The following is a 13,270-nucleotide window of genomic DNA, read 5'->3' as shown; positions in this document are numbered from 1 at the left end:
GGGCGTTCAGGGGCCTGCGTGTCCCGGGTTTTTGTGGCAGGGATGCGGGCAGGTCTCTCGGCTCTGCCCCCGCCCCGTCTCCCCCAGCTCATTGAGGAGCTCCGGGAAGGGCTTCTGCATTGCAGGCTCTCGGCCCGGCTTCGCTCCGGCGTTCGCGGCTTTATCTGATGAAGGGAGCCTGCTCTCTGGCCGGGTGGTCCGGTCCTCTCGGGCAGGAGGCCGGTTTGGGCAGATGATTATTTCTCCTGCGGTTCCTGGACCCAGTCAGGATATCTGGGGGATCAACCTCGTTCAGGCTGATGTTAGATATACGTGTAATATTTGTTTTCTCTCTGAAAGAGCTACAGAAAGGAATCTGTGTGAATAAGCATCCTTTGGAGTTTACAGTGTGAAATATTGTGCAGTGAGATATAATTGTGCATTTAAAACCTAATGCAGAGAAGCACGCTACCTTACATAATCTAGATTTAAAAAGCTCACTACCCCTATGCTTACCCTCGAGATAGGAATGGTTTTTTTAAGCCCTTTCTGGAGCTTTGTTAAGTATCTCTATGAAGTAAAGATGTAGAGCCTTTTATGACAGAGCAGTGAAAATAAAAGAATAAAATGTTGACTACTTCTGCTGTAATTCTGTCACAGTAAGTTCCTCATCGCTGGTCAGTGTCATGCACGCACCATTCTTTTGGCTATGTGGGCATGCACGGCTCCACGCTGACAGAGGGGAACCGTCTCTTCTGCTGCCCCTTGGATGTGTCTTTAAATTAGCTACCTATAATGATGTCGTAATTTGACAAACTCTCAAGCCTCCTCTCCCAAGGCCTGAATAGTGCTATAATTTCTAGTATGCTGTACAGACATAAATTGCTTTAATATGAATGGAAGGAAACCTTTCTTACTTTTCATTTGACCTTCAGCACCTCAGACAAGTATTTGAAACAGATAATCAGGGCAAGTATTTTGGACTGGGCTGTTGAAAATATGTTGCTCAACAGAACATATACAGCTTGAATCACACTAGGATGAAACATAGTCAGCGTTCTAAGCTCCGTATCCAAAGGAAGCTAATGTCTGATAAATTTGGCCCACATTTTTATTTTAGTTCTGTCTTTAAAGATGACTGAATGTAGAAAAGGTTGGTAGGGCACAGATTTAAAGCAAAGTGTATATATATGGAGCTTCTAGAATTGGAAGTGCTATCAGTGGGCAAAGTGTTGTTTTCTTTTCGATGATGTGTTATTAAAATATAAGTGTGATAACAGTTGAGGCTGTATCTGGCTCCATTTTCTGCTGTTGGTGTGAACTGACTAAACAGTCAGTCTCTCTGCTTCTGTGGATAAAGGCCAGATTTTGCCCAGGCATGCATGTGCTGCTCTCTTAGGGACGAGCTGGAGTTTCCCAATGTGAGTGTGGAATATAGTTGAATATCACTGCTACCCTTTTCTGGGATACCCTCTGTTACAAGCCCATATCCTTTTGATAAGACTGTAACATTGGTCATGGGGTGGAGTATAGAAATGAAATGATGATATAGAACCTACAGATGATGTGGAATAGAAATGACATTTTCCTGAATCTCCCTCTTTCGTGATACTGCATTTCTATGTTTGTAGTTTACAAGAAGCTCAATCATCCTCATGACAGCTTAATTTGTGTATAGTATAATAACTGTTAAGAGTATCACACTGGGTAAGGATCAGGTGTAATAGACTAATAATTTGCTGTGTATATAGCAAAAAATAACTGATTGTTCACTAACTCATAATGCAGCATCCATTTTCAAAAAAGGTGAGTTTTTTGGAGATGGAATCTAGAAGATTTTGGTCTTGGTTTACCAGTGCAAATTCAGATAAGGATGATAATGGCTGGATGTTAAAGACTTGGAGTAAGTGTGGAATGAGCAGGTAGAAAGGGTCTTAGTCCTTTCTTAGTAAGCCTGCCTCTGCATCTTTCGTCATCCCTGGTAGATCTCCTTTGTAAGTCACATTGACAGACTCAGCAAAAAGGCAGGGACTGAGCAGACTTTCAGTGGGCCTCCAGGACCCGCCACAGCCTCCAGGATTTTTGCAGAGCCATATATGTGCAGGTGTATGAACATTCACTTGAATCTTACCAATGCAATTAGTGTGCTAATCATTGCCATAGTTTCCCTTGTTGCAATTATATTATAAAAACTAGAGAATCTATGTTTTACATAGCCAAATTACTATGTGTGGAAAACATATAATGCCTGAAGAGCATACTGTAGGATTGATTTTTGGATTTTAGGAAAAGAGTTATGTTGTAATTGATCATATTCCTTATTGAGTTGTTTGTTTTAAATCTAATCACTGTGGTGTTTTCATCTCATTTAGTCTGGTTAGAGTTCTTTGGTATCATATTTATACTGTTTTAGAGTAAAAAAATTTTAAATAGTATTTTATTATATTTTATATTTTATTTAACCTCAAAGACATGTAAGAACTTTAAAAACATGTATATCGTTGTGTCGTCCCATATTCCATTTTAGCTTATGATTGCCTTAAGATGTAGTAACTTCTGTACCCTTAACAGGAGGAGGAGGACACTATTTCTAGTGAGGCATGTGTATTGCTGGAGAGAAAGTTGAAGCTGGAAGAGGGAAAGAATCAAGAGAGAACTTACAGCATATTTGTCACCAGACACTCAGACCACAAGTCTTACTGAGTTTGATAACTACTTATTCTGTTTAATATATTCTGCATTCCCAAAAACATACCATGAAATCTGAATCTTTGATTTGAATTTCGTATAATATCCATGGGCACATACTAAGCAAAAATTAAACCTAACCTTTTAATTAAGGAAATGGCAAACTCTTAAAATAACAAATGCAACTGTCATTAAATTGAGGACAGAGAGAAATAGAAAAGGCTTTTTTGGAAGGTTTTGTAGTCTGCTAGTTCATTTATAGTTGGTATGCTCCCAGTATGCAGTGCACAGCCGTGCAAATGCATTCATAGATATCTTCACCAAAGCATAGAGCTAGAGGGTATATGGACCTTCTGGACAAATGAATCAGTGTTGCTCTAATGGGAAAACTGGGCAATTAACCTGGCTATCTAGATAATCTGCATAGTTAGATATCTATCCTATGAGAGCAGAAGTTTATCGGTTTAAGAGGGAAATAGATGATGCATAGATGTTATACTACATCTTTCTGTATTTCCTTGTTGGTTTGCTAAAACAGTACATGGCATAAAACTGAGGAAGCCAGATGTCCCCACATAAAATGGCAGAATTGTTCTCTATTCTTTGCTAGTAATTAGTTTTTTATTTTAAAAGTAGATTAATTAGTATATTCTTGTAAGTATAACAATACAACTATTTCACCATCAGACGTTTTCTAGTCTCTTTATTTAGCTGCCCTTCCCCAAATGCTGACCCAAGGGAATAAGATTGGAAACCTAATGAGCATGCAGAGACTGGAGATATAAAAGTTGTGACTTACAGTGCTGTTTTCCGTTGTTCTCATAGTGTCAGTGTATCCCTGATGAGTATTTTTGACTGATTTTCAAGTATTTTGAAGAGACAAAGCTAACTGTGATGTGTTTCAAGTCTTATTTGCAGTTTCCTTTAGATTCTGGCTCTTCCTTTATTTGAGGTCAATACTGTGTATTTTAGGTTATGGTCATACCAGAGATTTTTAGTCATAGTGCTTTGCTGTAGTGTTTTACTGCAGAATACTCTTGATAATATCTTTGCTTATCTTTTTAAAATATTTCTTGGATGGACCCTTGGCAAATCTTTTTAGCTGAAGTAGAGGAATTCTCGCACATTGAATTCAGTTTATAAATACTATTCAGTTACTAATAATACTATTTCAGTTTATAAATACTATATAAACTGCATTCAGTTTATAAATAGTGTATCAATTCAGTCTCTTTTCATTGTTTTAAATTCACGGTTTATTTTTGAAGTAAGCAATTCATTGCTGGACTAGCTTATTAACTTTCATTAAAGGTTTACAAATTTATGTAATATTTTATAGTCTCAGAATTTTGAAATGCATTTTAATTTGAAAAAATCACAAATCTCAGCACAAGAATCTGAATTTAAGATAGTTTAAAAATCAAACTTCTAATGTAGCTTACAGAGGAAATGGAGGGTTGCCCCTTCTTTTACAAGAGATGAGTTTGTGTTTTCGTACTTTTTGCTAACAGAATGTTATCATTCCCCATATATGAAGTCTAGTAAATCTACCTGAATAGTCAAAGTGGCAAATATTGGCTCTGGACATGCCATCATTTCATTCTGGTGGAATTAGGAATGGCTCACTTTGCTTTTTAATCCAAAATTAGATTTTTTTTTCTCCCTGTTTTTATTCCTTTATTTTAGACTAGCTACTTAAACTGTGTCATTGTTAAAATACACTTTGAAGTTTACCTTTAGCCTTCACTATTGGGTACAGCATTAAATATTGACATAAAAATGCTTTCCTATAGCTTATGCTTTATGACATTTAAGTCTTTCTGCAGTATATCTTGATTTTAGGATTGGTTATTTTAAAATACAATGTATTTGGCTCAGATCTTCTGGATACAGTAAGTTTGGTGAACTAGTTTACATACCCTGTGCCTCACTTAGTTTTTGTTGCTTTAAAAATTACATACAAAGATAGCAATTCCTCTTTCTTAGTTTAAATCAATTAAAGTTGTTTTTCAGTTTGAAAAGCTTTCCTAAAATCATCAATTATTGCTGTTATACTGTACCTGTAAGAAACTGCAAACAGTTATTTTAAAGATTTGAAGTGTAACACTAACTGCTTAAGATAGAAAATGTAAAAATTTGATTGCTGAAAGTATTTTTGAATACTTTCAGGGGGCTCTTTTTAAGAACAAGCATATCTGCAAGTAATTCATGATATATTTAGCAAAATTAGTATGTTTCACATTATTATTTAAAATTTCATCATTCAGAATACTGAGTTATGCCCTCTGATTATGACTTCAATATTATATGCAATGCTTCAAAACCATTTCACCTGTACAGAGAATGGAGTATGGCTTTTTTTTCCTTCTTTTTTTAGTTAAAGGGTAAAGTAGCCACTTTTTTTTTTTTTTAATCTGTTTTAGTATTTTGCAGATACTCAGTGCTTTACAGTGAATGTTTTTCCCCACTTGTATTCTCTTGGGATTATGATATAGTCAAGCTCCAGTACTATTCAACTGAGTAATAATATGTATTGACTGCTTAACCAAACAAGAAAGAAAATCTGTGTAGAAAGTGAACAAGCTGTGAAAAAATTTCGATTCTCATTTTTGGTTACACTGGTTGTATTTCCATTATTGTTATCAGAATTTAAAGTAAGGAACACTGCATTATTTTATCTCCTTTAAATGCTTGAAATGCCACATTTCTAACTGTGATGACTGCTGATGCTATTAGTGACCTCTGTCATTTAACAAAGTTGTTACTTCTGTATATAACCAGGAGATGTAATACGTTTCTAAGCCCTTGCTATGATGTTATCAGAAACAGGTTCTAATGCCTGTGATTCAAATGGCTAGCTGCCATGGTGATAGTACCATAGAAACTGGTAAAATAATCATTACCTATTAGAAAGTCAGAATGAAAAATTCTTTTCTGTTTTTCTCTCTTCTATTTTTCAGCACCTTAGCAGGAATGAAATTCTGCTTATGTTATATTCCCCATATACAAATTATTTAATGAGTTACTTTGCTATGTGTTACATGGCAGACCAAGCCAAGGTTGTTATATTGGTCCTGTCTAAATATTAAGCACGTGAGTGACTGAGAATTCAGTCATTCCATGGACTACTACTAGTCTCAGGGCATTGGATTAGAGGCCTTTCTTGCAGCACTGATCGCTGCAAGATTGTTAAGTTGCTTAACTGGAGTTTCTTTCAAAATAATACAGTAAGTATTTTTTTACTTCAAAAACACTCTTTCAGCAACATGCGATGAGTATGTCCATTAGGCAATGTCTGTATAGCACTCGGAGTAATAACAGAACTTTAACTGGGGAGCCTGACATTGTGAAGGGGTTGTCTGCCTCAAATTATGCAAATTTTGAACTTAATCTCACTTCAGTCTATAAAAAGGCTAGAATGTCACAGAAAGCTACTCTGGAAGGCCTAATACTTGGAGATTTTCCTGATTAAACATGTATCAAGGCCCAAGACTGCATAACTTTGAATATCTTTCAGAATTGCCTAGTAAGGCAGGGGGATTGCTGGTAAATGCTAATTCTGAGTTGTAGCTTGCAAAAAGGTGCAGCTCTCTAAAACCTAAATCTTTATGTGAGGTAATTTCTAAAAATGTTAAGACATATCTTTTGCTTTAAGTCACAGACATGGCAAGCAGATTTGATATGAATAGTCAGCCCCATCTAAATTATTCATATAGTTTGGAAGCCTCATCCTGCTTTAAATGAGTAATATGCATTTACTGTATCCTTGTATTAAATTGAGGAATGCCAGCTAAGATCATAGATCAGGTAATATCTTTACGGGATCAGCTTTTGTCGTCTTTTGAGGTTGGTTGCAACAACAAACAGAGGACCAGAAGTAGTCCCTGACGTGGTTCTTAACAGTGGAAAACTGAGCTAATTAGTTAGGTTCAGTCTGTAGTAAGCAAGAAATAGCAGAAGCAAATATATACTATCAAACTCTGCATTTAGATACAAATATGACAGCACACTCTAATCAGAATAACATACTGAGAATAGAATCCAGACCAAAGTGTTGCAAATGGATATGTCGGGAACTTACTCTCAGACCTACCGTACCTTACCAAAAACTTGCCTCTCATTTGAGAATATTTAGTATCCCAGTAGCTTGTATTTTAGCTCTTAGAGCTGTTACATTGTCAATTCTAAGGAAAGGAGGATATACAGTATATTAAATAACATCATGGTAATGGGAAGGGAAGATTTCAGTGTAAAGAAAGCATTGATTTAGCAAATTATAGTCAAGCGTTGAAGCCATGAAATGACCTAATTGCCTCCCATGAGTCTCTAAAGAAGTCTTTCCATCTTTGTCTCAGTAAGGGTGCAGGTGAATTAAAGGAAAGGTACAGTAAAAAGGAAGACAAATGAAAATAATTCCAGTAAGAACAGAATGGGCACCGTGTATGTAAAGTTGAAATGTGGGAAAGACTCAAGCAGGATCAAACATTCATCTGTTCTACAAGTACAGCTGCGTAAGAGTTGGAGAGAAACTTCACTTCAGCACAAATTGACAGAAGTAATATATGATGTACTGGTTCACAAAACAGAAGTCCATGAGGATAACATGGAATAAATTCAGGTTGATAAAGTATCTGCAGGTTGAGAAGTTGAGAATGTTTCCTGGTTTAAAAAAAAAAAAATTGCCGTTGAAAAATAGTAACTTTTTCATGAGCCATGAGTACCAGGATGCCTGAGCATTTATGAGCTGAGGATTAAATTCTGAGTTTGGGAGGTTAACTTGAAAATTTGGAATTTAAAACAAAAATAACAACAGCTGAGATGCTGTATGAGATATGCTGTTTTTCTGTTTCATGTTGTTTGTTTTTTCAATAACCATAAAAGTGAGACTTCAAACAAAAGCATGGGAGGGCATGTCAATGCCAGGTTATTTAGAGGAAGGTCCAGGTCTGGGTGAGTTTGCCACAAGGATCCCAAGTCCTAGGAGTTATTCTCACAGCTTCTTATCACAAGTTGTCACAAGAAAAAACAAATTGGATATTCTAATACTTGGTTTTGTATAATGTCTCTTCTGTTGAAAGACCTGCAATGTCTCTTCTGTTGAAAGACCTGCGTGAAGAAATGCATTTTTGAGTCATGTATTTGTGGATGTCTTTTACTGGATGAGAGGCACTTGAGATGTCAGGTCCTTTAGAAGCTGTGTGTTTCTTAGCAATAGACAGTTTGTTCCTTCAGGCTTCTTCATATCAATGCATTATGTTAGGGCCTCAGACATGTAGAACTCACATGAATCTGTTTCTAATTGAAAATTTCCTGCATGTTTGTGCTATTGTAGAGTTTCTTTTTTCTGTTCATTGCTAAATATTTGGAGGCAGGTTTTCAAATAGGTTAGGAAAAGTTGCTTGCGCTCATATAGATCCCCTTCATACAGAAGGCTCCCATAAGGCTTTACTGATTTTCGTTTTCTCTCATGTTCTTGTGCCTATTTTCATACTTGCATCTCTCTGTTCTAAGATGCCAAACTGAGGTTGCTTAATAGATAAGGATTGTACAACAGTTTGGGGCAGGAAATAAAAAGGCAGATATTCCTTAATGCACAGGCAGACTATAAATGCTCAAAACAGAATTTAATCAGGATTAATAAAAGGTTATTTATTTTTGGCAAGAAGGAGGAGGAAACTAAATACTGTGGGGGAAAAAAAATATTCTGTGTAGGCTACATTGGTTTTTTTTTCCTCCTTCATTAAAGAAGGCCTCCTTGAAGAAGTCCCACACAGAGTTCTGTAATGCTTCCTGGTTAGACATTGATACATAAAAGCATGTAGAGAAGAAAAAGTAGCACCGTAAAGCCTAGAGTTATGCTATTTGTAACAAGAGTCATTATTGTGTTGTCTCTGACTGGGCGACATCACCTTTGTAACAGGTCCTCTTTCTGTCACTTCACCCATCCACAGTTTTTGCGGTCCCTTTACCCTTCAAATGGAGAACCTGTGTAACTGGCAAAGGAGGATGGGTCAGACAGAGGCTAGGAGGTTGGGAGTTGAATCTCAGGGCTTGTGACTGGGAGAACTAACAGAATATTTTTGCGGTGCGGTCTAAGTCTGTTTGAACTAGCTTTTTTGTGATTATGAACACATACCATTCATTACGTCATTACTCGTTACTTCATTACTCATTGCATATGGGGGAATCTTCTTTTAAGCAAGCTGTCCTTGTGTGTTCTGAAGGCCCTGAGTTACTGGTGCATGTGCCTTGCTGATATGATGTATTATTTTTCTACAGGCCTGGTAGCATTATGACCGCAAAAAGATGATATGCTCATTTCAGAAGATAAGCAATATGTAGTCACACTGGAAAACCTCATCAATGTGCATCCAGTTGAATTCTTACTAAATTGGCTGGTTCCCCTCAGTGGTAAAGCAGATCAGGTGACTGGGCTATGCTATTGGGAACACAAAATGTTGTACTAGTAAAGTGTAGACGTCAATTTACATGGGAATATAGATCATTGACTTCTGCTACCACAGGAGATGAATATTCATGCTGGAACAGCTCACTTTTAAGTATCTGTAGTTGATGAGATGGTTGTGTCTAGCTGATCATCTCTTGACTCTCTTTGATACAGAACTTGAGAAACAGAGTCACTATCATTTTCCTTCCTCCAGTTTTGTCTCTTAAAATTACAGCTTTGGTGAAAATGGTGAAAATTTCCTTCAAGAACCATTCAGTTGTTAGCTTTCACTCCACATGCCTCTCGTATTTAATATACAAATATTTTCCTATTCATTATAAAACAGCGGAATGTCCTCATGAAAGAAGGTATCTCTGAGGCCAGTCGTCACTAAATGTATGTTTACAGCTATCAAAGAAAAGTATGGAATACCTTTCTTTTTATAATGAAGTTTAATTCCCTAAAAAGATTTTTATTTTTGTGAGGGAAGGTTTGAAGATCACATAATTTTGTTCGGCATGTTGTATGCCATTCTGGATAGAAATGATGTTGTGACTGTTTTTGCCTCAATTATTATCTTACAGAAGTTATAGTGACATATAAAATGAGAAGGTTTTGTTTACATGTTTTTTTCTGTGAACTATTTTTCCTCTATAATATCTGAGACTAAGTCATGAAGGAGAAAAAGATTCTGTCTATAATTTAAATTTACCTGAGGAGTAATTGATGGTGTCTGAGAATCATGGTCCTGGGGAACAGGTGAACGAGAGGTCTGCAGCTTAAAACAAACAAAACCGCACAGATCTCAGTACCTGTCTCATTTGTGGAACAGAAGTTGACCTCCTTTTATAGTAAAGTGATGCCAAGAAATATCCTTTATTGAGTTGTGGAGTTCTGAGTCTTTGGCAGAAGATGTCCTCAGAGGGAATGGTTGTGCTGATAAACTACATTTTCTTGACATTAGGACTGCAGAAGTTTAAGCTGAAATGCTGAAACAGTGAATGGCCAATAAGTGAGTTTAGCTCTATTCACATATGGAATAGCAAAATGTTTTGTTGTCAGAGAGCGTCAGATTAAGTCCTAGGTGTTTTAAAACACTTCGCAACAGATGTCTATGAAAAAAATTTATTTGTGCTGCTTCAAATGATGCGCTATCAGTTTACTCACTTTTCCCCCCTTTTTTTCTTTTTTTTAATAGAGCAAAGTATAATTGTGCAAAATGGTTTGTCATTTTGGGAGTGTTTTATTCTTTCTTGGATATGGCTATGGAAAATGCACTTTGTTTAAAGGGAGAAAATAAATGAATAGATTTCTGTTGAACCTGTACCCCTCCCATTGTTGTACAGTATGCTTCATAGCCTTAAGAGGGGGTAATCTTATAGCTGATTCAATGATGTGCAGTGAAGTTGAGATCTAGAAGAAAAATATCCCAATAAGTGAAACTCAAATTATGGTAAGTTGTAGTTATCTTATTTGTTTTAATCATCACACCATGAGAAATTCAATGTGGTGTTCATTGTAATTGTATAGTTTGAAATAAGAAACATTGTATACAATATGTTATGCTTTTTTTTTTTTTTTTAATGCAACAGTAAGAACAGGTTTTGCTGGTGTTAGGAAGGTAAAAACACCAAAGCAAAACCTATTTTCTGTACAGGTATTCATGCAAGATATGACCTTTATTTGCTCTTCCAGCTTAAGTAAGAAAGTGAAATACAATAACTGTATGTATATTTATTTTTAGTAGGCAGCTTACAATGTTTTTGAAAGAATGGGAAGAGATTGTTGAAAATATAATTGAGGATTTACAGGCACATATTCTAGAAGAATGGGTTATTGACAAATAGCAAAAACACTTATTCAAAAAAACTGTACAATTTGTTAAAACTCATACAATTGTTCTGAAGTAGGGATGGACTATTCATTGCTCTCTTGCAAACAGAGGAACAGAGAGAGAAGTTAAGGGAAAAGGGAAGTCCATTGTGTAATGGTTCATATTCTTTGATGGAGTATGAACTCTCTCCTGCCATAGAAAAACTACTTGTATACCTTTGTTCTGAGAATGACCAGAGCCTTTTAAAAAAATGTTTGAGGAGTCTACTTGAACCCCCTTTTGCTAATTCTACACTAGTTTGCAAGAGAAGGTTGTCTTTTTTTTTTTTTTTTTTTAATTCTTGAGCAGCCAGATAACATCAAAGCTTATGATCTAATTAATAAAATAACTAGATGCAAAGAGGTGCTAATAAGACAAGATTTTCTGTGTTGCTTCTGCACGTTCCCACTGTATGCGTGGCTGGAATGAAGTGATATTATATATTTGTAGATCTAACAGCTCTTCTTCTCTTCTAGCCTTACACTATTAAATTGGGTCACTGCATATAATGCTTGTTAAATAAGACAAGAGGCTTTGTGGTATTTACAGAAAAAGTTAGTGGCAGGATTTCACAGTATTACAGGAAACATGTTACAGTATAAGTACATTTATTTTTAAATATGTTGCTAGTAGCTCACAAAGTACTGCATTCTTCCTGAATGTAATGTGTCTTTGTATGTTTGTAAATATCACAGGATTTGATAAAGTTGACCAAATGAAAGCAGAAAGTAGCCCTAAAGGTTCAGTGGTCTGATATGCCTTTGATTAGTGCTTTGTAACAGAACACATATCTTTTGTATTAATACTTGGGATAGTTCTAGTCCTTGGAAGAGGGGGAGAGAGAAAGAGACTCCAGTGAATTATGTGGTAGTATGAGTAGCCCATATGGAGAGAATTGTTTTGAAAGTTTCCATAGCTCCTTGACTCACTAGTAAAGCTGACTACAGGTACTTAAGAGATTGAGTTACTTCTCAGAATGGGATTTAGACTTCTGAGTCATATGAAGCATTTTTTAAAAGTTTACTCTTGTCCTGATGATTAAAGTGCCAAAGAAAGTTTTAACTTCATTAACAGTTAAGCTGTGAAACCCCAATTCAAAAGATTGCTTCTGTAACTGAAAAAGTGGAGCTGAAGATCAGCCCCTAAATGCTTGTCCTTCTGTACTTTGGGGGGAGAGAGTAGTTCCCCACTGTTAGACATGTCTGTTTAAATCCAAACCTGCAGTCCTGTTGTCCTTCATAAGCTATTGCAAAAGTGTTTTGCCCTCTTATGTCTCTGTCAGGAATTCTTTCTGCTGCTTTTTTCTGTTGCAGTAGGAACTGAACATGGGAGAAAAAGTTTATGTTAACTTTAGAGCATTTGACCAAACACTGCTGTTCATAAATATGATTTTTTTGGAAAGAATTCATAAAATGCAAGATAGCAGTTTATATTGCTCAGATGGCAGCCTAAAATGACAAACACGTTTGGCTGAAAGCTCACATGCTATTTGTGCCTTTTCTTTCTGTGGTTCTGCATTAGCTTTGAAGAAACAACTGGGTTCTGCAGAAATCCAAAAATGTTTCCTGTCTGGCATTGGTCAGTATTTTCTTTAATGACCTGGACTGAGAGTACCTGTATTACTTGCCCGTGAAACTATGTAGGAGATATTGCAAGAACTTCAAAGAGCAGAAATAGTGATGCATTATCTTGACAATTTGGGTGTGTAATCTAAAATAAACAGCATGTAATTCAGTATCTATTACACTTTGATAAGAATAATAAAAATTTATGAATACTAGTCAGTTGGCTGGGTTCCCTAGTCTGGGCAGGCTAGTTGATCATGTGTGATATTCTGTGATGTGTTCCTCCTTTTAATTTCATGCAGGAGAAAATCTGTTGAAAGGCACCAATCATCCATGCTGTATTTCCATCCACGCTTGTCCAAGAATCCACTGTACTCAGAAATATTAAGAGCATCTATCTTTTCTCTGTGTTCCTACACTTTGGGTTTTAAAAATGTTTTGTTTAATAACACCTAGCTTGTTTTGTAAATTTGTTTCTAATTTCCATTCTAGGTTAATTACATTTCAGATACTTTATTTACCTGATAGTTGTTATATAACAGAAGTACTGGCTTGGCAGCCAGTCACACTGGATTCTTAACGCTGTGAATCTAAACCTATTGCAGAACTATTATAAATTTATGTTGTCTTATGGATCCCATGCCTGCTAGTCATTGGGTTTACTTTCAATTATGAATAATGGTCACTCATGGAAGAAAGCTTTTCTAAAGTGTGTGT

At 36.1% G+C, this 13,270-nt stretch overlaps 1 protein-coding gene across 6 annotated transcripts in view; it reads left to right on the top strand.

Moving 5' to 3' along the window:
• Nucleotides 1-13,270, top strand: part of OTUD7A (OTU deubiquitinase 7A) — a 221,468-nt gene that overhangs the window by 54,590 nt on the left and 153,608 nt on the right. The window lies entirely within an intron of this gene.

The sequence above is a fragment of the Dromaius novaehollandiae genome, chromosome 10 (assembly GCF_036370855.1).
Source record: "Dromaius novaehollandiae isolate bDroNov1 chromosome 10, bDroNov1.hap1, whole genome shotgun sequence".
NCBI lineage: Eukaryota > Metazoa > Chordata > Aves > Casuariiformes > Dromaiidae > Dromaius > Dromaius novaehollandiae.
The sequence above is the reverse complement of the archived record's forward strand: the minus strand, read 5'-3'. Positions and strand labels throughout refer to the sequence as shown.